The sequence below is a fragment of the Loxodonta africana genome, unplaced genomic scaffold (genome assembly GCF_030014295.1).
Source record: "Loxodonta africana isolate mLoxAfr1 unplaced genomic scaffold, mLoxAfr1.hap2 scaffold_31, whole genome shotgun sequence".
NCBI classification, from domain to species: domain Eukaryota; kingdom Metazoa; phylum Chordata; class Mammalia; order Proboscidea; family Elephantidae; genus Loxodonta; species Loxodonta africana.
This window is the reverse complement of record NW_026975029.1, coordinates 1,963,373-1,988,443: the sequence shown is the minus strand read 5'-3', so window position 1 is coordinate 1,988,443 and position 25,071 is coordinate 1,963,373.

Genomic DNA, 25,071 nt, shown 5'->3' with positions numbered 1-25,071 from the left:
TTACTTTCCCCACAATGGGACAGCCCACTCCCTCCTTCCACTCTTTCTTTTTGTGACCATTTTGCCAGTTTCTAAGCCCCTCTACCCACCCATCTCCCTTCCAGGCAGGAGATGCCAACATTGTCTCAAGTGTCCACCCAAATCAAGTAGCTCACGCCTCACCAGCATCCCTCTCCAACCCATTGTCTAGTCCAATCCATGTCTGATGAACTGGCTTTGGGGATGGTTCCCGTACTGGGTAAACGGAAGGTGTGGGGGCCATGATCACTGGGGTCCTTCCAGTCTCAGTCAGACCATTAAGTCTGGTCTTTTTATGAGAATTTGGGGTCTGCATCCCACTGTTCTCCTGCTCCCTCAAGGGATCTCTGTTATGTTCCCTGTCAGGGCAGTCATTGGTTGTGGCCCGGCACTATCTAGTTCTTCTGGTCTCAGAATGATGTAGTCTCTAGTTCAGGTAGTCTTTTCTGTCTCTTGGGCTCGTTATTATCTTATGTTCTTGGTGTTCTCCATTCTCCCTTGATCCAGGTGGGTTGAGAATCATTGATGCATCTGAGATGGCTGCTTGCTAGCATTTAAGATCCCAGATGCCACTCTTCAAAGTGGGATGCAGAATGTTTTCTTAATAGATTTTATTTTTCCAGTTGACTTAGATGTCCCCTGAAACCGTGGTCCCCAAACCCCTGCCCCTGCTTTGCTGACCTTCGAAGCATTCAGTTTATTCAGGAAACTTCTTTGCTTTGGTTTAGTCCAGTTGTGCTGACCTCCACTGTGTTGAGTGTTGTCCTTCCATTCACCCAAAGTAGTTCTTGTCTATCTCTTTAGTAAATACCCCTCCCCTCTCCTCCCTCCCTCCCCCCTCTCGTAACAACAAAGGAATATGTTCTTCTCAGTTTAAACTATTTCTCAAGATCTTATAATAGTGGTGTTATACACTTTTTGACCTTTTGCAACTAATTTCACTCAGTATAATGCCTTCCAGGTTTCTCCATGTTATGAAGTGTTTCACAGATTCATCACAGTTCTTTATTGATGTGTAATATTCCATTGTGTGAATATACCTTGTTTATCCATTCATCCATTGATGCGTACCTTGGTTGGTTCCATCTTTTTGCTGTTGTAAACAGTGCTGCAATAAACATAGATGTGCATATATGTGTTTGTGTAAAGGCTCTTATTTCTCTAGGATATATTCCGAGGAGTGGGATTGCTGGGTTGTATGATATTTCTATTTCTAACTTTTTAAGGAAGCGCCAAATTGACTTCCAAAGTGGTTGTATACCATTTTACATTCCCACCAGCAGTGTATAAGTGTTCCAGTCTCTCCATGGCCTCTCCAACATTTATTATTTTGTGTGTTTTGGATTAATGCCAGCCTTGTTGGAGTGAGATGGAATCTCATTGTAGTTTTTTGATTTGCATTTCTCTAATGGCTAATGATCGAGAGCATTTCCTCATGTATCTGTTAGCCGCCTGAATGTCTTCTTTAGTGAAGTGCCTGTTCATATCCTTTGCCCATTTTTTAATTGGGTTGTTTGTCTTTTTGTGGTTGAGTTTTAGCAGAGTCATGTAGATTTTAGAGATCAGGCACCAGGTGGAGATGTCTTAGCTGAAAACTTTTTCCTAGTCTGTAGGTGCTCTTTTTACTCTTTTGGTGAAGTCTTTAGATGAGCATAGGTGTTTGATTTTTAGGAGCTCCCAGTTATCTGGTTTCTCTTCGTCATTTTTAGTAATGTTTTGTATTCTGTTTATGCCATGTATTAGGTCTCCTAATGTTGTCCCTATTTTTTCTTCCATGATCTTTATCGTTTTAGATTTTATGTTTAGGTCTTTGATTCATTTAGAGTTAGTTTTTGTGCATGGTGTGTGGTATGGGTCCTGGTATGGGTCCTGTTTCATTTTTTGCAGATGGATATACAGTTACAGCAGCACCTTTTGTTAAAAAGACTATCTTCTCCCCAATTAACTGACACTGGGCCTTTGTCAAATATCAGCTGCTCATATGTGGATGGATTTCTATCTGGATTCTCAATTCTGTTCCATTGGTCTGTGTGTCTGTTGTTGTACCAGTACCAGGCTGTTTTGACTACTGTGGCAGTATAATTGGTTGTAATATGAGGAAGAGTGAGTCCTCCCACTTTGTTCTTTTTTAGTAATGCTTTACTTCTCCGCGACTTCTTTCCCTTCCATATGAAGTTGGTGATTTGTTTCTCCATGTTTTTAAAAAATGTCATTGGAATTTGGATCGGAAGTACATTGTATCTATAGATGGCTTTTAGTAGAACGGACAATTTTACAATGTTGTCTTCCTATCCATGAGCAAGGTATGTTTTTCCAATTACGTAGGTCCCTTTTGTTTTTTTGCAGTAGTACCTTGTAGTTTTCTTGGTATAGCTCTTTTACATTTTTGGTAAGGTTTATTCCTAAGTATTTTATCTTCTTGGGGGCTGCTGTGAATGGTATTCATTTGGTGATTTCCTCTTCAATGTTCTTTTTGTTGATATAGAGGAATCCAACTGATTTTGTATGTTTATATTGTAATCTGAAACTTTGCTGAACCGTTCTATTAGTTTTAATAGTTTTCTTGAGGATTCCTCAGGGTTTTCTGTGTATAAGATAATGTTGTTGGAAAATGGAGATAATTTTATTTCTTCCTTACCAATCTGGATGCCCTTTATTTCTTTGTCTAGCCCAGTTGCTCTGGCTAGGACCTCTAGCTCAATGTTGAATAAGAGCAGTGATAAAGGGGATCCTTGTCTGTTTCCCATTCTCAAGGGAAATGCTTTCAGGCTCTCTCCATTTAGGATGATGCTGGGTATTGGCTTTGTATCAATACCCTTTATTATATTGAGGAATTTTCCTTCTATTCCTATTTTGCTGTGAGTTTTTATCATGAGTGGGTGTTGGACTTTGTCAAATGCCTTTTCTGTATCAATTGATAAAATTATGTGGTTCTTGTCTTTTTTTTTATGTGCTGGATTACATTAATTGTTTTTCTAATATTGAAGCAACCTTGCATACCTGGTATAAATCCTACTTGGTTATGGTGGATTTTTTTTTTCATATGTTGTTGAATTCTGTTGGCTAGAATTTTCTTGAGGATTTTTGCATCTATGTTCATGAGGGATATAGGTCTGTAATTTTCTTTTTTTTGTGTTGTCTTTAGCTGGTTTTGGTATCAGGGTTATGCTGGCTTCATAGAAGGAGTTAGGTAGTATTCCGTCCTTTTCTATGCTTTGAAATACCTTCAGTAGTAGTGGTAAGTCTTCCCTGAAAGTTTGGTAGAACTTTGCAGTGAAGCCGTCAGGGCCAAGGCTTTTTTTGTTGGGAGTGTTTTGATTACCTTTTCAATCTCTTTTTTTGTTACGGGTTTATTTAGTTGTTGTACTTCAGTTTGTGTTAGTTTAGGTAGGTAGTGTGTTTCTAGGAATTCATCCATTTTTTCTAGGTTTTCAAATTTGTTAGAGTACAATTTTTTGTAGTAATCTGACATGATTGTTTTAATTTCAGTTGGATCTGTTGTGATATGGCCCATCCCATTTCTTACTCGGATTATTGGTTTCTTTTCCTGTATTTCTTTAGTCAGTCTGGCCAATGGTTTATCAATTTTGTTAATTTTTTCAAAGAAGCAGTTTTTGGCCTTGTTAACTCTTTTGATTGTTTTTCTATTCTCTAATTCATTTAATTTTGCTGTAGTTTTTATTTTTCGCTTTCTTCTGGTGCCTGACAGTTTCTTTTGTTGCTCTCTTTCTGTTTGTTCAAGTTGTAGGGACAGTTCTTTCATTTTGGCTGTTCTTTAATATGTGTGCCTTTATTGATATAAATTGACCTCTGAGCACTGCTTTCACCATGTCCCAAAGGTTTTCACAGGAAGTGTTTTCAGTCTTATTGAATTCTGTGAATTTCTTTATTCCCTCCTTAAGGTCTTCCATAACCCAGTCTTTTTTGAGCAGGGTATTGTGCAGTTTCCAAGCATTTGATTTCTTTTCCCTGGTTTTTCTGTTATTGATTTTTACTTTTATGGTCTTTCGTTCAGAGAAGATGTTTTGTAATATTTCAGTGTTTTGGGTTCTGTAAAGGCTTGGTTTATGACCTAATATGTGATCTATTCTAGAGAATGTTTCATGCGCACTAGAAAAGAAATTATAGTTTGCAGCTGTTGGGTGGAGTGTTCTGTATAAGTCTATGAAGTGAAGTTGTTTAATTGTAGCAATTAGATCTTCCATGTCTGTATTGAGCTTCTTACTGCATTTCCTATCCTTCACTGAGAGTGTTGTGTTGAAGTCTCCTATATAACTGTGGAGGTGTCTATCTCACTTTTTAATTCTGTTAATGTTTGTTTTATGAATGTTGCGGCCCTATCATTGGGTGCATAAATATTTAATACAGTTATATCTTCCTGGTAAATTGTCCCTTTAATCATTATGTAGTGTCCTTCTTTATCCTTTGTGGTGGATTTAACTTTAAAGTCTATTTTGTTGGAAATTGATATTGCCTCTCCTGGTCTTTTTTGATTGTTGTTTGCTTGATATATTTTTATCCATCCTTTCAGTTTTAGTTTATTTGTGTCTCTACGTCTATGGCATGTCTCTTTTAGGCAGCATACGGACTGATCGTGTTTTTTTATCCAGTCTGCAACTTTCTGTCTCATTATTGGTGAATTTAGTCTATTTACATTAAATATAATTATAGATAAGTATGAGTTTAGTGCTGTCATTTTGATGCCTGTTTTTGACAATTTCGTTTTTCCATTTACTTTTTTGTGCTGAGTTTTTCTTTGTAGAATGTGTGTTCCTCCTTTTTATAGTATCTGAGTTTATGTTGGTGAGTCATTATGTTTATCTTGGTTTTTATTTTGAAGTATGGAATTGTTAGACCTCGTTGTGGTTACCTTAATATTTACCCCGGTTTGACTAAGTAAAAACCTAAGTTGTTTTGCCCTGTATCGCCTTGGTTTCCTCTCCATATGTAAGATCTATGCCTCCTGTATTTAGTCCCTCTTTTCTGTCTATTGTAATCTTTTACATAATCACATCAATGATTCCCTGTTTTGAGCAGTTTTTTTTTTAATTAATCTTATTTTGTTTTTGTGATTTCCCTATCTCAGTTGATATCAGGATGTTTTGTTCTGTGACCTTGTGTTGTGTTGGAATCTGATATTATTGATTTTCTGACCAAAGAATTTCCTTTAGTAATTCTTGCAGTTTTGGTTTGGTTTTTGCAAATTCTCTAAGCTTGTGTTTATCTGTAAATATCTTAATTTCACCTTCATGTTTTAGAGTTTTGCTGGATATATGATTCTTGGCTGACAGTATTTCTTCTTTGAGTGCTCTATATATGTTATTCCATTGCCTTCTTGCCTGCATGGTTTCTGCCGAATAGTGCAAACTTATTGATTCTCCTTTGTAGGTAACTTTTCGTTTATCCTTGGGTGCTTTTAAATTTTTCTCTTTATCTTTGGTTTTGGCAGTTTTGATGATATGTCTTGGTGATTTTCTTTTGGGATCTATTTTGTATGAGGTTCGATGAGCATCTTGGGTAGATATCTTTTCATCTTTCACAATGCCAGGGAATTTTTCTGCCATCAGATCTTCCACTATTCTCTCTGTATTTTCTGTTACCCCTCCCTGTCTGGAACTCCAATCACACGCAAATTATTCTTGATAGAGTCCCCCATGATTCTTAGGGTTTCTTCATAGTTTTAAATTCTACTATCTGATTTTTCTTCAACTATATTTGTGTCAATTGTCTTATCCTCCAGCGCTCCCACTCTGCATTCCAGGTCCTCGAGTCTGCTCCTCTGACTTCCTATTGAGTTGTCTGTGTGACTTTACTGTTAATCTTTTGGATTTCTGAATGCTGTCTCTCTATGGATTCTTACAGCTTATTAATTTTTTCACTATTTTCTTGATTAATCTTTTGGATTTCTTCAACTGCTTTACCCGTGTATTCCTTGGCTTTTTCTGTAGATTGCCTTATTTCATTTGTGAGGTCATTCTTGATGTCTTGAAGCATTCTGTATACAATTGTTTTATATTCTATATTTGGCAATTCTAGGAATGTATCCACATCCAAGAATGATTTTGATTCTTTGATTTGGGGGTTTGTAGAAGCAATCATGGTCTGCTTCTTCATGTGATTTGATGTCAACTGCTGTCTCTGAGCCATCTATAAGATATTGTAATATTTTCTTTTATATTTGCTCACTGAGTCTTATCTTGTTGTTTTGTTTTGTTACAATACACCCAGATGGGCTACTAGGTTGTGGTATGGTGATTGCTGTAGGTTTTGAATCACTTACATCCTGTTACCAGCTTTCCTGAACTGTTACCAGGTATATAAGTGTATGAGTCCATTCACTATTCTTGAATAGAATCAGCTCAGGTGTCCTGATAGCTGGTCACCTAGTGTGTGGTGTAGGCTCTCATCTATTATCTTAGAGGAGTAGTGGTGATGGTTGTATGCACCAGTTTCTATTAGTGGCAGGGGGTCACATTTCAAGGAGGGCAGGATGCTGACAGCCTTCCTTCAAGTGTCAGTGAGGTAGGTGTGGTTCTATTCTCTAGAGCACTCTGGTGGGTGGGCTCTGCAGCTGTATCTTAGGCACCCAATGCTTGGGAGATGTCACTATTCTCAGACCCCTCTAGCAGGTGGCTAGGTGTTGTGGGTGGAGTCTCAGCCCTCAGTTCGCTGCTGTGGATCAGCGAGGGCTCTGTTTAGTAGGTAGAGAGGTATGTGACCTCCATAACTTGCCTTTCCACTGCTGAGCTAAAATAATTATGGTGAGATCTCTATCAGAATCGCCTTTGCAGTATAATAGCCACCTAGTTACCTGTAGGGTGAAAGCCAAAGACTATGGGTCTGTTAATGCCTGGATGGAGCTGATTCTGTATTGTTATTCCAGTTTAGGGAAGTCAGGGAAGGATTTTTTCTTTGATTGTTAAATGCTGCTTTTCTCAGGCCAGGGGAATGGGTTAGAAAAGAAAGAAGAAAAAAAATCCAGCAGTGCACTTCACTCTCTAGCACAGAGAATTCCAATGTTAATGAAGCTGGCTGGGGCAATGAGGGGTGGAATCAGATATATAGAAGAGAGTAGCCTGGGAAAATATACAAAGTTTACTTATGTTGTTTGGTGAGGACTGTTTTTTCTGAGATTCCAGAGCATTGTGTAGCTTGTGTGTGGTGGCTGGATCCCTGCTGAGACTGTCCCAGAGGGTTAGGGCTGCGTCCATGCTCACACCATCTCAGGAAGCCGCAATCAGCTCCCCCACACTTAGTCCAAAGCCCAGCACCAAGGTTTCCTTTCTGGGACGCTGCACTCCAGGCTCCAAAACCAGTCGCTGCTTCCCCATGGTTTTTCGTTTCCCTGTCAGCCGCGTCTGTGTGGAGCCTGAATGTGCTGCCTGGGTCTCCTCCGAGGTTCTTCCTGAGGGTTAGGCCTACATCCGTGCTTCCCTGTCTCAGTAAGCCACAATCAGCCCCACCACTCTGGCACCAGGGAACCGTGAGGGCTCAAGGCTGTGGCGTGGGACACTGGCTCCGGAAGTGGTCCCTGCTGCAGTGTGGCTTTTTGCTCCCCTGTCACTCAGGTCAACTCCTTAGTTCTGTGTTTGATGGTCAGGGTTTGTAGATTGTCCTTTATGTAATTGATTCACTTGTTTTTTCGAGTCTTTGTTTCAAGAGGGATAAGCGGAAGCTTCTACCTAGTGAGCCATCTTGGTCCTGCCCCCGTGTCTGCCTCTTTATGTGATTTGATATTGACTGTTGTCTCTGAGCAATCTGTAAGTTATTGTATCAGTTTATTTTATGCTTGCTTTTTGTATCCTAGCTTCTTGCTTTGTTTAGTTTTGGTATACCCAAATAAGCCGCTTGAGTGCGCTAGGTTGATTATTTTCACCTTTGAAGCTCTCATGTACTATCACCAGATGGCTAGCACTGTTACCAGGCATATGAGCCTAGGAGTTCATTTAGTTTTCTTGTATGGATTCAACTCAGGTGCCCAGGTAGTTGGTCATAAAGTGTGTGGTACGGGCTCTGTCCTACAGTCTTAGAGGGGCAGTGGTTATTGGTGTAGGCAGAAGTATCTGGCTGCAGTAGGGGGTCAGGCTCTGATCAAGGCAGGGGTCTGACAGCTGTGCTCTGAGTGTCTGTGAGGAAAGTGCATCCCTGTTCTGTAGAGCACACGGGTGGGTTCTGCAGAAGGGCGATGGGTACCCAATGCTTTTGGTTGTAAGTTCTGGGAGGTACTACTTATCCTTGGAGCCCTGTCACAGGTGGCTAGGTATTGTGGGTGGAGCCAGCAGTCCTTAGGCCCCTGATGTGGGTAGGTGAAGACCCTGTTTAATAGGCAAAGCAGTGTCAAACATCAAACACCCATCTTTCCACCGTCCAGCTGAAACCATTGCAGTCTGGCAACAAGGGCCTATTCTCCTGAAATGGGCCCACACAGGTCCATGGTGGGGTGAAAGGTATTCAAAGCCCATGGACTGTCTGTGCCTGAACAAGAGCTGCTTCTGTCCTGAGCTCCCCAGCTTAATTGAGCTGGCAGATTATCTTTCCCCCAGTTGTGAACTTATACCTTCTTCAAGGATGGAAGAATGGCTCAGAGTGGTACCAGGGCCTATCTCAGGCCCAGGGAAGTTGACAGCCACTGAAGCCGGCTTGGGGGCTGGGGGCGTAGTAAAATAAACACAAGTAATTAGCTTTTGCCGAGAGTGCCGTTCTTCTCTTGTTCTGGAGGTGTGAGTGGTCTGTGCAACTTGCTGTCCTTCCCTGAGCTAAACGCCTGTGGAGCGCTACTGCCAGCCCCACTGCAGTCGCTCCAGGGAACGGTGCCTGAGGGTTCCTGGCTATTCAGGTCCAGTAACTCCTCTCCGCTTCTGAATAGTCTCTCCCTCCCTCCGCCGCTGAGTCCGTTTTCTTACTTTGCCTTTGATGTTCAGGGCTCCTAGCTTGTCATAAATATACTTGCTTCGCTTGTTTTTTCGGGTCTTTTTTGTAAAAGGGATGACTGGCGGCGTCTCACTACTCTGCCATCTTGGCCTCGCCTCTCTAATATAATCAACAATTTTTTTAAAAAAGAAAAAAAAGAGTGAAACCTGTAGAAACAACAAATAACAGAATGAGATCCACAGAAAAACTAGATATTTGAGCTATCAGACAAAGACACTGAAATAACTCTATTATGTTCAAAGAAATAAAGGCAAGACTTAGAAATTTGGCAAAAAACTAGAAACTAAGAAAAAGATCAACTTAGAAAGTCAACTGAAAACTATAGCTGAAGTTAAAATCTTAATGCATGTATATAACAGCAGATTAAAAATGCTGAAGAGAGATTCAGTGAACTGGAAGATACGTTGGAAGAAAATAGAGGCATAGACAAAAGAAAAAATATATAAAATATGAAAAGGAATAAGATATAGAGAATACAATGAGAATATCTAGCATAAGATACTTTAAGAAGGAAGAAAAAGAATGAGGCAGAAAAACTGAGATTATGGCTGAGAATTTTCTTCAAATGATTTATGATATCAAGTCACAGATCCTAGAAGACTTACAAAACCCAAACCAAAAAAAAAAAAAAACCAAAAAACCCACTGCCGTCGAGTCGATTCTGACTCAAAGCGACCCTACAGGACAGAGTAGAACTGCTCCGTAGAGTTTCCAAGGAGCGCCTGGTGGATTCGAACTGCTAACCTTTTTGCTTAGCAGCCATAACACTTAACCGCTGCACCACCAGGGTTTCCTTATAAGACCCATGTAGGGTAAATACAAAGAAATTCGTATCTAGGTACATCATAGTAGGACTGCTGAAGCTAAAGACAAAAAACCCCACAAAAAAGAAATAATTTAAAACTACTTAAAGAATGGAAGAGATTATCTTTAAAGGACAAACAAAAAAACTGACTGATGACTTCTCTAGAGAAACAGTGACAACCCTACGATAATAAAAAAAAAGACAATAAGATGATATATTTAAATTATAGAGAGAAAATACATGGCAACCCAGAACTCTATGTTGAGGAAGAACATCATGAATGAGCAAAGACCTTTTGTTTTCAGACAAACAAAACCTGGATAAGTTAACATCAGCATGCCCACAATCAAGAAAATTCCAAAGGTATTCTTCAAGCAGAAAGAAAATAAGGAGAAAGGCTTAAGATGCAAGAAGGAATGAAAGTTAATGAAACGAGTAAAAATAGAGGATTACTGACTGCATAACATAATAAGAATAGACATTATTGGGTTTAAAATATGTAAGAAATTAGAATGTATGATAACTACAGCCTTTTGACTTTTATGGCTTTATGGTCAGGAAACATGCTGTGTAATATTTTGATGTTTTGGATTCTTTTAATGCTTGCTTTGTGGCCTAATACGTGGTCTATTCTCAAGAATGCTCCATGAGCGTTAGAAAAGAAAGTTTACTTGACTACCATTGGGTAAAGTGTTGTGTTTAAGTCTATGAAACCAAGTTGGCTGATTGTGGTATTTAGATCTTCCGTGTCTTTATTACTGACTGCATAACATAATAAGAATAGACATTATTGGGTTTAAAATATGTAAGAAATTAGAATTTATGATAACTACAGCTTTTTGACTTTAATGGCTGTATGCTCAGGAAACATGCTGTGTAATATTTTGATGTTTTGGATTCTGTTAATGCTTGTTTTGTGGCCTAATATGTGGTCTATTCTCAAGAATGCTCCATGAGCGTTAGAAAAGAAATTTTACTTGACTACCATTGGGTAAACTGTTGTGTTTAAGTCTATGAGACCAAGTAGATCTTCCGTGTCTTTACTGAGCTTCTTTATGGATATCCTGTCTGTCATCAGAAGTGGTATGTTGAAGTCTTCTACTATTATTGTGGAGCTATTTCTCTTTTCAATGCTGTTTGAGTTTGTTTTATGTATTTTGGAGCCCTGTCATTGGGTGTATAAGTATTTATTATGATTTTGACCTCCTGGTATATTGACCCTTTAATCATTATATAGTGTATTTCCTTTTCCTTTGTGGAGGATTTTACTTTAAAGCCTGTTTTATCAGAGATTAATATTGCCACTCTTATTTTTTATTGTAGTGTGCTTCATGTATGTATATATATATATATTTTTTTTTTCATTCTTTGAGATTTAGTTTGTTTATGTCTTTGAGTCTATGGTGTGTCTCTTGCAGTCTGCATACAGACGGATCATGTTTTCTAATCCATTCTGCTACTCTCTGTCTCCTTATGGGTGCAATTAAACCATTTACATTTATCGTAATTATTCATAGTTAACGAGTTTTTTTATGAGTTTAGTGCTGTCATTTTCATCTTTTTTGTGTATGTCTTGTTGGCATTTTCCTTATTCCATTTAATTTTCTCTGTTGAGTCATTTTTCTTTGTGCATTTTCTTTCCATCCTCTTCATTTTTGTTGCCTTTGTATTTACTGCTAATTTATTTTTTTCTGTGCTGAATCGTTTTTCTTTTTAGTCTTTCATCTTCTTCCTTGTTGTTGCTTTTGTATTTGCTGAAAATTTATGTTTTCCTTGCTTTTTTTAAATTTTAATGTGTAAGATTGTTAGTTTCCTTTGGGTTACCTTAACATTTACGTGTTTTTCTAAATTTAAACCAATCTTTTATTTCTTTATATCGTCTTGACTTCCTCTCCATATGAAAAATCTATGACTACATTATTTAGTCCCTCTTTTTTGTGTTAATGTTGTCATCTTTTACAGATCATTGTCTCTGTTTCTACATTTTCAGTGTTTTAGCTTTCATTTATTTGTGACATCCCTATGTGGGTTGATATCTGGTTGTTCTGTCCCGTGTTCTAGTTTTGGGTTGTTAGCTGATGTTATTGATTTTCTAACTGGAGAACTCCGTTTATTATTTCTTGTCATATTGGTTAGGTTTTTAAAAATTCCTTAAACGTCTGCTTGTCTGGAAATGTCCTAATTTCACCATCATATTTGAGAGACAGTTTTGCTGGATATATAATTCTTGGCAGGCAATTTTTTTTTTTTTCCTTCAGGGCTTTGTATATGTCATTCTTGCCTGCATGGTTTCTGCTGAGTAGTCCGAGCTTAGTCTTACTGACCCTTCTTTATAGGTGACTTTTTGTTTATCCCTAGCTACTCTTAAAATTCTCTCTTTATATTTGGTTTTGACAAGCAAGATTATAATATGTCCTGGTGACTTTATCTTGGCATCTACCTTGTGTGGGGTTCAGTAAGCATCTTGGATACATATCTTCTTATCTTTCACAAGATCAGTGAAGTTTTTAGCCAAGAAGTCTTCAACAATTCTCCCTGTGTTTTCTGTTATCCTCCACCCCCCACCCCGATTCTGGTGTTCCAATCACTCTTGATAGAGTCCCGCATAATTCTTAGAGTTTCTTCAATTTTAAAAAATTATTTTATCTGATTTTTCCTCAAATAACTTGGCGTCAATTGCTTTATCTTCAGTCTCACTAATTCTGACTTCCAGTGCCTCAATTCTGCTCCTCTTGTTTTCTATTGAGTTGTCTAATTCTGAAATTTTATTGTTACTCTTTTGGATTTGCTTGCTATCTTTCTATGGATTCTTGCAGCCTGTTACATTTGTCATTATACTCTTGTATAACCTTCTTAAGTTCCTCTTTTGTTTTATCTGTGTGTTCCTTGGCTTGTTCTTCGTTTTGCCTGATCTCCTCCTGGATCTCTTGAAGAGCTTGGTCTCTTAATCTTTTAAATTCTACCTCCGGCAATTCCTGGAATTTCTCTTCATTTGGAAGATTTCTTGATTTGTTGTTTTGGGAGCTTCCTGAATCCATCATGGTCTGCCTCTTTATGTTATTTGATATTTACACTTGTCTCTGAGCCATTAGTGAGTTATTATATTCATTTATTTTATGTTTGCTTGCTGAGTCGGAATCTACTTGACGGCACTGGGTTTGGTTTTTTTTGTGTGTGTGTGTGTACTGTGTCCTAGCTTCTTGTTTTATTTTGATATGCCCAAATAGGCTGCTTGGGTGAGCTAGTTTGATTATTGGCACCTTTTGAAGCTCTTACGTCCTGTCACCAGGTGATCAGAGCTGTTACTAGGTATGTGAGCCTAGGAGCCCTTTTACATTCTTGTATGGATTCAGCTCAGGTGTCCAGGTAGTCGGTCACCAAGTGTGTGGTGTAGGCTCTTACCTACAGTCCTACATAGACAGGGTTGATTGGTGTAGGTACAGGTGTCTGGCTACTGTGGGGGGAATGACTGCCCTTGAGTGTCTGGGAGGAAAGCATGTCCCTGTTCCCTAGAGCACATAGGTGGGTGGGTTTTGCAGCCAGACCATGGTCACCCAATGCTGTTGGTTGTAAGGACTGGGATTCACCACTTACTCTTGGACTCCTGAATTGGGTGGCTAGGTGGCATGGATGGAGCCACCAACCCTCAGGTCACTGATGTGGGTAGGTGAGGACCCTGCTTAATTGGCAGAACGTTGTCAAATATCAGAAATCTGCCCCTCCACTTTATAGCTGATAGAGTTGAAAATAGGCTTCAGGTATATACCCTGTCGTAGTGTGCTAATGAGAGCCTATGCTGTTGAAATGGGCCCACACAGATCTATGCAAGGGTGAAAGGCATTCAAAGTCCTTGGACCCCTTATATCTGTGCCTTCCCTAAGTTCCTGGCTTAGGGAAGCTGGCAGATTATTTTTTGTTGTTTGTTCCTGCTCCAGGGCATGTGATAGTTCCTACTTCTGGCCCAGGGGACCCAGAAATAGCCAAAGCTGGTCCAAGACTGAAAACAGAGAGGGAGGAAGCAGGTAAATGGGAGAGATGTTCTTCCCAAAGGGGATGATTTTTGATTTGTGTGGCATTTTAAATGCATGTACTTATCTTTTGCCAACTTAGCACTGCTTTTCACTGCTTATGGAGGCTTGTGTAGGCTTTCCACCACTCGATCTCTTCAGATGTGGAAAACATGTCCCGAGCGTCACTGCTTGCGTCACCGCACATGCCATCCGATCCAGCCTGCAGGGTGCTGGTTTGTGCCGGGTCAGGTCTGTCAAGCTCTCACTGCTTCTGAACCATATTCCCCTCCCCCTGCCACTAAGTCCAATTCTGTAACTTCACCTTTGATGTTCAGGGCTCCTAGATTGTCATATATAATCGATTTACTTCTCTGGGTCTTCGTTATAAGAGGGGCTACATAAAGCATCTGACTACTCTGCCATCTTGGCCCCACCCCTACAAGAGACATTTTTCATCACATTCCTGAATCTGACACTATCACAGAAACTTATCTCTGAGAAAATGAAATAGGGATGAGGCAGTAGGCAGAACAAACCCGTTGGGTTGGAGTCAATTCTGATGCATAATGACCCTATAGGTCAGAGTAGAACTGCCTCATAGGGTTTTCAAGGAGCGGCTGTTGCATTTGAACTACTGGGCCAGAGTATATTTGGAGCACTGGTGGTGCAGTGGTTAAGAACTCAGCTGCTAAGCTGCTCCATGGAAACCCTATGGGGGCAATTCTACTCTGTCCTATAGCGTTGCTGTGTGTTGAAATCAATTCACCAGCAATGGGTTTGGTTTTTTGATTTACATGCCTACATGAGTAAAATTTGACTTGAATCTCTAAACTTAATTCTAACGTAAGAATGATATTGTAGCACTTCTCCATAAAGGTTTGTCTTAAGTCATCAGGATAAATCCAAACCCACTGCCGTCGAGTCGATTCTGACTCATCCCGCCCCTATAGGACAGAGTAGAACTGCCCGATAGAGTTTCCAAGGAGCGCCTGGTGGATTTGAACTGCCGTCCTCTTGGTTAGCAGTCGTAGCACTTACCCACTATGCCACCAGGGTTTCCTCATCAGGATAAGCCTGTGCTAATTTATTGGATACCTTCAGGAATTCTTCATCAGTTATATTCACATTAAGAAGGAAAAAAATATCAGAAGGAACTTCATACATCCTTACCCTTCATTTCATGCAAGATTCAAGTGTGTCAGTGATGGTGGTTATGTAAAATTGATTCCTGGCCCTCAGTACTTCTGGAGCATTTCTGTCATTTACTTGTTTCTTCTAATGCTTCTGCAACAATAAACTGCTTGATAATCAGTATTTGGCAGTATTTGTTTTATTGTGTTTTCAAAATATTCTCTTATGTAAATATCTTGTTAATAGCTGGTAGAGATCTATGCATGTCTATAAATTTACTTCTGAATCTTGGAGAATTGACTCGTCAAATGAAAATGATGGAATATATTATTATACATAAACATAAATACATGGTCTGTGTTTCCATTTCGTTGGCGACGTTTTAAGCTTCTGTTCTGGTATCGCCTTTTTGTGACTGGTCTTCAGCAATATTCTCTATGGCACCTAGAATCTGGGTGTGTGATTCCAGGATTGCACTCGTTGCTATAGCATGTGCTTCCCAGTGGTTATTAGAAAGACATTTTAATGCTGATCATTGCCTATGAACAGCTCATCGGTGAATAGAGATGGCAAAAAATTTGTAAAATATCTGAATAGAAGAAAAAAATCATTTTTTTGACAAAAATCCATTGTGATACATCCTACAAAATTAAGTGAATATGTAGCACCTTGGTACGAAAATGGCGTATTCATTACATTCTAGAATTTTCTGTTGCATACCTTTATAATGCAGTGACATTTCCCAGCATTGTCATAGGATTGGTCTCTGCACTTAGAAAAATCAATTTTGCAAGCTTCACATTATCAGTGAAACACTTGCTTTGCAATGTCTTTACCAGTATGATTTTTTAAGCTAGGAAATGTGATAAATCACCACACAGGTTTTCTATCTGTTGGAGATATGGATCTTTAAACAATCCTTAGCTGGCCTGTATGAGAAGGCTCAGAAGTGGAATCCACAGACAAAATGAAATATCGAGCTATGCTTATTTCACTGACAGTAGTTGATTGAACTTCATCACTTATCAAGATTATAAATTTTTTACACATTATTTTAGAATTATAGGATGGATTGCCCTTTCCTGTGTTACCATATTTTGAGATGTGACTTGCTAAAAATAGATCAAATGAGCAACAAGTTGAAGTCAACTTTAAAATTTTCCATTTCGTGGGGACCCAAAGACTTCATTTCTTTTTCACGAAGATAGTCCCCATTCGGTGATTGTTATGACAACAAGGACACATTACAAAATGGCTTTTCAATACTGATGTTCATTAATTTGTGATTCCAGTTCATAAGTTAAGCCAGAACAATGTGTTTGTTTTAAATATGATAACATGATCTCTGTGAACTGAACTATTTTCATGTTTACTGATCCTATTCAATTTGCACCAATTGCTAAATTCATCTGTAACAATTCAAGAATTAAGTGAGGATGACGGGTTTGTTTGGTTAGTAGGTTTGCAAACAAAACAATACACTGAGCTGACTGATGGAGATTGCAGTAGCCACTCCCTCTTATAATTTTCATCATTAACTTTGCACTCTAGAAAAAATTCTGGCTATAGAACTTTGTTTACCATCCAGGAATTTTCAACACAAATTTACAAGTGGACAACTGTAATGTTGAGAATCACTTGGGCCTCTTTTGATCCAGTAATTTACTTCATTGAAAGAAAATTATTCCACAAGGCAGGATCTGCATTTCTGTTATTTATGGGGTCTGCAGATGTGACAATTTAATATTCTTAGTTTCACTTTCTAGATCATTACTAATTTTTTTTTTTTACTACAGCAAGAAATGGATGCAGAATTTGGAACAAATCCTGTTATATTTGTATTGCCATCCTTAATTTCAGCACTAGTGGTACTAGTAGGATGATTCCCACCCATAAGCACGTACCTTTAATGGAAGAAGTCTCTTCTGATTTATTACATTCTAAAAAGGAATTTGGGGATTGTCTTTAGGGATTCACAAATCATTTTCTTTTTATCTCCTGCAGGCTTCCATTTTTGCACTCCACTTAGTTATTGCCATTTCATTTTGCCTGGATATAAAATTATGTCACTTTTTAAATTTGATTCTACCATAACAATAAATTTGAATAATAGAAAGTAAATTTATAAAACAGGTAGTTTATAAAATAAAATTTAATTTAGAATTTAGACATTAACACAACAAATTTGTATTTGAAAATTAAATAACTCATTGCTGTGGATTAAATTTTAACTAACAGTGACCCTATTGGACAGAATAGAACTGCACAGCAGGGCTTCTAAGGAGAGGCTGGTTGAGACCTTTTAGTTTCAGCCAAGCTCTTAACCAAATGTTCCACCAGGGCTACATTTGAAAATTAGTAAGTAAAAACGTTAATTTGGACCATGAGATTTTGTTCTTCAGGTCTTAGATAGTCCAAAGAAATAGTACATGATATTCTTCTCCATGGACTAATTCCTCCTGAAAACAGGTCCAAAGTATGTAGGATGTAGTCTGGCCATCTTTGCTTCTAGCCTAGGGTACGTTCTGGTTATACTTCTTTCAAGATAGATTTTTTCATTCTTTTGGCAATTCATGGTGTATTCAGAATTCTTCACCAATACGACAATTAAAAGGCATCAGTTCTTCTACAGTCTTCCTTATTCATCAGCCAGCTTTCCCACACATACGAGGCCACTGAAAACACTGTGGCTTGGATCAGTTGCATCTTCGTTTTCAAGGTGATGTCTTTGCTTTTCAACACTTTAGAGGTCTTTTGCAGCCAGTTTCCCTAATGCAATGCATCTTTTGATTTCTTAACTGCTGTGTCCATGCGTGTTGATTGTGGATCCAAATAAGATGAAATCCTTGACAACTTCAATCTTTTCTCCGTTTATCACGATGTTGCTCATTGGCCCAGTTGTGAGGATTTTTGTTTTCTTCATGTTGAGGTGCAATCTCTACTGAAGGCCGCGGTCTTTGATCTTCATCAGTAAGTGCTTCAAGACCTCTTATCTTTTAGCAAGCGGGGTTGTGTCATCTGCAAAATGCAGGTTGTTAATGAGTCTTCCTCCAATCCTGATGTCGTGTTCTTCGTATAGTCTAGCTTCTCAGATTATTTGCAGATTAAATAAGTATTGTGAAAGGATACAACCCTGACACACACCTTTCCTGACTTTAAACCACGTAGTATCACCTTTTTCTGTTTGAACGTCTACCTCTTGATCAGGTTCCTCATCAGCACAATTGAGTGTTCTGGGATTCCCACTCTTCGCAATGTTATCCATAATTTGTTATGACCCAAGCAGTCAAATGCCTTTGCATAGTCAATAATACACAGGTAAACATCTTTCTGGTATTCTCTGCTTTCAGCCAGAATCGATATGACATCAGCTGTGATATCCCTTCTTCCATGTCCTCTTCTGAATCCTGCTTAAATTTCTGGCAGTTCCCTGTCAATGTACTGCTGCAGCTGCTTTTGAATGATTTTTAGCAGAATATTACTTGCATGTGATATTAATGATATTGTTTGATAATTTCCACATTTGGTTGGATCACCTTTCATAGGAATAGGCGTAAATATGGATGCTTGCCAGTTCGTAGGCCATATTTCTTGGGATTAGACAAGTGAGCGATTCCAGTGCTGCATCCATTTGGTGAAACATCTCAGTTGGTATTCCGTCAATTCTCGGAGGCTTTTTTTTCTCACCAATTCCTTCAGGGCAGCATGAACTTCTTCCTTCAGTATCATCGGTTTCTGATCATATGCTACTTCCTGAAATGGTTGAAGGCCGACCAATCCTTTTTGGTATAGTGACTGTGGGTATTACTTTCATCTTCTTTTGATGCTTCCTGCGTCATTTAATATTATACCCGTAGAATCCTTCAGTATTGCAACTCAAGGGTTGAGTTTTTTCTTCAGTTCTTTCAGCTTGAGAAATGCTGAGTGTTCTTCCGTTTTGGTTATCCATCTCCAGATCTTTACACATGTCATTATAATACTTTTTCTTCTCAAGCCACCCTTTGAAATCTTCTCTTCAGCTCTATTACTTCGTCATTTCTTCCTTTCACTTTAGCTACCCGACATTCAAGAGCAAGGTTCAGAGTCTCTTCTGACATCCGTTTTGGTCTTTTCTTTCTTTCCTGTCTTTTAAAGGACCTCTTGCTTTCTTCATGTGTGATGTCCTTGATGTCATTCCACAACTCACCTGGTCTTCAGTTGTTAAGTTTAACACGTAAAATGTATTCTCGAGGTGGTCTGTAAGTACAGGTAAGATATACTCAAGGTCGTACTTTGGCCCTTTTTGACTTATTCTAATTTTCTTCAGTTTCAGCTTGAACTCCCATGTGAGCAATTGACAGTCTGTTTCACAATCGATCCCTGGCCTTGTTCTGACTGATGATATGAGTTTTCCCATCTTCTCTTTCCACAGATGTAGTCAGTTTGATTCCTGTGTATTCCATCTGGTAAAGTCCACGTGTATAGCTGCCGTTTATGTTGGTGAAGAAAGATATTTGCAGTGGATGAGTCACTGGTCTTGCAAACTTCTTTCATGAGATTTCTGGCATCATTTCTATGAGCAATGCTGTGTTTTCCAACTACTTTTCCTTCTTTGTTTCCAACTTTAACATTCTAAAGACCAGTAATTATCAATGCATCTTGATTGCATGTTTGATCAATTTCAGGCTGCAGACGTTGTTTAAAATCTTCAATTTCTTTGTCTTTGGCATTAGTGGTTGGTGCATAAATTTGAATAGTCATATAAACTGGTCTTCCTTGTAAGTGTATGGGTAATAGCCTATCAGTGACAACATTGTACTTCAGGCTAGATCTTGAAATGTTCTTTTTGATGACTAATGTAACGTCATTCTTTTGACTCTGGTGGAATATCCGTGTTTGTAAGACTGCTCACAGACTGTTTCACCAGAGAGTTTTCTGGTACTGCAATATCTACCACTAATCTCTGTGATCCCTTTGAATTGGCAAAATAAGAATAGTGCTATAGATTTCTTCCAAATACGGAAAACATAATTATGAAAATGTTCTTGCTGTTGATTATGTTCTTTACCAATTTGTTTGTATGGGATTTTTGATACTTCACTTGAAAAATGAGTCCAAGGTACTGTGATGTGATTGTTTACTTTGTGTGGCCTTTCTAGCCATGGTCTTATAATATCCACCCTGGTGCTTGGGCAGGACTGTGTGATAGGGTAATTGTGGCTCACCAAGGGGATTGTTTAGTTTTCCCTTCAAAGAGCACCAGTTCCAGAGCAAAGAGGAGGATTCAACTCCCATCAAGGAAGAACAGCCAGGAGCTGAGCATATATTATGGACCTGAGATCCCTGCACTGAGAAGCTCCTAGAAGCAGGAGACTGAGATAGAGAGAGGAAGCTGTAACCCTGAAGACGGTAAGATGCCATGGCAGGAGAGACCAAGCAACAGGGACCCGGCTATAGGAGATGATGGCCCATGGAGAAGGAAAGCTGAGTGCCTTTGGAGAGAGGCCCAAGGCCAGGCAGAGGCACGCCTATGAGCACAGGAGGGAAGAGGCTGTCCTGATAGAAGAACTGTATTCTGAGTGTCTTTGAGCCTGAGTTGTAACTGTTACTTCCCTAATAAACCCCATAATCATGAATATGGACTGCGAGCTCTGTGTGGCCATTGCAATGAATTATTGAACCCAGCAGAGAAGTAGGGAGTGCTGTGTGAGGGACAGTTGGTGTCAGGGTTAGTGAAGATGGTGGAGAGAGGGTAGTTTTTCACCAATGCCTTCAATGCAGCTTCGATTTCTTCCTTTTATACCATCAGTTCTTGATCTTATGCTACCTCTTGAAATGGTTGAAAATTATCCAGTTCTACTGCAGTAGCTATATTAATATCAGACAAATTATACTTCAGAAAAAGGAGTCTTATTGGGAATAAGTAGGGACATAACATAATAAAGGTTCAATTCTCCAAAAAGATACAACAATCCTAAATGTGTACGTATTTAACAACAGGGCTCCAAAATACAAAAACTAATAAATCTGAAAGAAGAAATGGACAAATAAGCATTTATAATTGATATCAATACTTTTCTATCAACAATTAATAGAGCCCTGCTAGTTGAAGTCCAAAGCATCTGTGTGATGTCTATGTGTGTGTACGTATGTGTGTATGTATGTATATAGTATAAAGACAAGTAATACAGAAATAAACATAGATAGATGTTGTAGTCCTTGGGAGGTGCAAACGGTTAATGCATTCAGCTGCTAACCAAAATGTTGGAGGTTTGAGTCCACCCAGAAAGACTTCGGAAGAAAGGCTTGGCGGTCTACTTTTGAAAAGTTAGCCATTGAACTGACACACTTGAGTGTCAGTACTACTCTGACACACATGAGTCAGATCAGCTTAATAGCAATTGAATGATTTTTTTATTCATTCTGCCGATATTTGTCTTTTAATTGGTATCTTAGGCTGGGTTCTCCAGAGAAGCAAAACCAGTGAGATATATATTTAAATAGATTTATATCAAGGAAATGGCTCACGAGGCTGTAGAGGCTGGTAGGTCTCAAGTCCACGGGTCAGGCTGGTGGCTTCTCCTGACTCACGTAGATGCAGGGACTGCAGAACTCAAGATCTGCAAGTCATACAACAGGTCTGTGGCTCACAGGCTGCAAAGGCTGACAAATCTCAAGATCGGCAGGTAAGCTGGCAGGCCGTGGCTCACAGACTGTGGAGGCTGATGAATCCCAAAACTGGAAGGGAAACTGAAGGTTCAAATCCCAAAAACTTGAGATCAGATGAAGAGGAGCCAGCTGCAGGATTCAGAGTGAGCAAAAGCTCAAGAGCCTTGCCAGAAAGTCCACCTATATTGGATGCAGTCCACACCCGCAAGGAAACTCCCTTACATCTTATTGGCTACTCACAGCAGATCCCATCATGGAGGTAATCGCATTATATCACATCTCATCATGGAAGTGATTTCATCCGTATACGACTGCTAAACTACATCATAACTGCCAAAGCACTGAGAATCATGGTCCGACAAAGTTGACACACAACTTTAATGATCCCAATTGTGAATTTAATCTATTTATATTTAAAGCGATTAATGATAAGGAAGGACTTATATCTTCTACTTTGTAGTAGGTCATATATGTATTTTGTTGCTCATTTTCTTCACTACTGTCCACTTTTGTGTTTGACTGATTTTTTTCAAGTGTACAATTTTGGTCCTCTCCTTATTTCCTTTCCTTATATTTTTTAACTTCTTAGTGGTGACCATGAGGATTACAATTAAGATCTTATATTTATAACAATCTTCTTTTAATTAATATAAATTTAGCTTCAACAGTATACAAAATTCTGCTTTTATTCAGCTCAGTTACCTCCCCTACTTACGTTGCTGTTACAAAAATTGCATCTTCATACATTGTGTGTCCATTAAGAGAGATGTGTAAGTATTTTTATGCATTCGTGCTTTAAATCATGTATGAAAAAAAGAGAGCCGTGATATAAAAATATTACTGACTTTGTTTTATCTAAGTAGTTACCTTTACGGAGTCTTTGTTTCTTTTTATGGCTTCCAGTTACTGTCTAGTGTCCTTCCATGCCAGCCAGAATGATTCCCTGTGGCATTTCTCATAAGGCAGTTCTGCTACTAACACACTCCCTCAGGTTTTGTGTATCTGGGCATGTCTTAATTTCGCCTTCATTTTTGAAAGATAGTTTTGCTAGATATTGACATCTTGGTTCACAGTTTTGTTTCTGTATTTTTTTTTTTTTCCTGTGCCTTAACTACATCATCCCACTATTTTCTTGTCTCAATGGTTTCTGGTGAAAAATCAACAGTTAAACTTGTTGAGACTCTCTTGTACATTAGGAGTCACTTATCTCTTACTGCTTTCAAGTTTCTGTGTTTGTCTTTTGACATTTTGATTATGTCTGTCTGTGGATATCTATGTATTTATTGTCCTTTGAGTTTATTGAGCTTCTTGGATATCTAGATGACATTTCGGACCCTTCCAGTCATTACGTTTTCAAATATTCTTTCTGTCCTTTCATCTTTCTTTCCTTTCTAGGACTCCTTAATGAGTATATTGGTATGCTTGATGTTGTCCCGCAGGTCCCTTAGGCTCTGTTCATTTTCTTCATTCTTTTTCCTTTATGCTCCTCAGTTAGAACAATTTCAGTTGTGCTTCTTCAAGTTTACATTTTCCTGCTTTCTTGCTCAAATCTGCTGTTGAGCTCCTCTAATGAAATTTTTATTTCAGCTATTCTACTTTTCAGCTCTGTAATTTCTTTTTGGTTCTTTTGTATAATATTTCTTTATTAATATTTTCTACTTGTTCATACATTCTTCTCTTGGTTTCCTTTTTTTTTTTTGTCTATGGTTTCTTTAGCTCTTTGAGGAAATTTAAGACAATTGGTTTAAATCTTTGTCTAGTAATCCCAATATCTGTGTTTCCTTAGGGATGCTTTCTGTTCATTCTCTTCTTTCTTCTTAACAAATGAACCATCCTTTTCTGTTTCTTTTTATGACTTAAAATAGTGTGTTGAAAACTAGATATTTTAAACATTATAATGTAACTCTGGAAATCAGATTCCCTCCTGTCATTAGGGTTTGCTTTTTTTCTTTTTTTTTCTTAAATTGTTGAGGGCCAGTCATCCATTTGCTTAGTGATGTTCCCAAACTATTTCTGCAAAGATTGTATGTCTTCTCATGTGTGGACACTGAAGTTCTGTTCTGTTATGTCAGCAGTCAGTTCATAACCTGACAGTGATTTCTTTAAAAGCTTGTAGCCAGAAAGAAAAAGTAACATTATCCCAGTCTTTGCAGATTGGCTCTGAACTGGGGCGCTCTTTCAATGCTAAGCAAGAGTGCCTAAAACTCTGCCTTAGCCTTCACTTCCTGCCCCCATGGAGCCCAAAGATCAGCCAGAGGTGCAAGCCCAGAGCTTTGTCAGGATCTTTATGAGCATGTCTTCATCCTTAGGCAAGAACATTGCACTCCAGATTCCTCAGTATATGTGGTAGCCCTTCAAAGCCCTTAAACCACCAAGCGTCTTCCTCTCAGCCTCCTTTTTTCCAAGCTTTTGGATGTCTCTGCTGTTTTCTCTGTCCTTCATCCTTTGACCCTGGAGTTAGGACCAATTCTTTGAGGTTTGTACTCCTCAGTTTCCATCACATCATACATTTTTTCTTGTGTGCTGTTGAGTCAATTCTGACTCATAGTGACTATAGGATGGAGTAGAACTTCTCCAAAGGGTTTCTTAGGCTGTAATCTTTATGGAAGGAAACTGTCATATCTTTTTCCTGTGGAGTAGTTGGTGGATCAAATCAAAAGGTTTAAGAGCTGAGTGCTTAACCACTGCACTACTGGGGCTCCTTTTGACATCATGCATCATAATAGACTTTTAACACACCCCTCAGAAACATAGAAGTCCATAAATTATCAAGGATACAGAAGATTTAACATGTATAAATATACCAAATTGATATATATGTATGTGTGTGTATTATCTAACCACTAAAGAATATACATTCATCTCATGCACATACATAGTGTTTATAAAAATTGACTATATACTGTGTTATAAAGCAAGTCTCAACAAATTTCAAGAGTCTGCAATAATATAGAGGATACCATGTAAGTACACCATAATTAAAAAAGAAACCATCTTAGAAAAAGAAAATACAAAATCTCCATGTCCTTGGATATTTTAAAATACTATGAGTCAAAAAAGACATCATGATGAAAATTAGAATACATTTTGAAGTGAACAATTATGAACATAGTGCATGTAAAAAGTTGTGCAGTACAGACAGTATAATATAGGAAACTTATAGCCTTAAAAATATAATTGGAAAGAACAAATCTTGAAAAATAAGTGAGTTAAACATCCATTGAAAATGTTGGGAAAAAAACAGAAACAAACATTCATAGAAATTTTTGTTTCTATTAATGATTGAATACATGCAACAGACGATCAACGAAGACTAAAGTTGATTCTTAGAAAATGCTAGTAAAATTGACAAACTTTAGGCAAGACTGATCAAGAGAAAAAGAATGAAGGTATAAACAACGAATATCAGGAATTAGAAAGAAAATGACTACAGATCTTGCAGAACATAAAGATAACGTGAGAATGTTATGAACCATATTAGTCAATAAATTTGCAAATTTAGGTAAAGTAGGCAAACGTATCCTACCA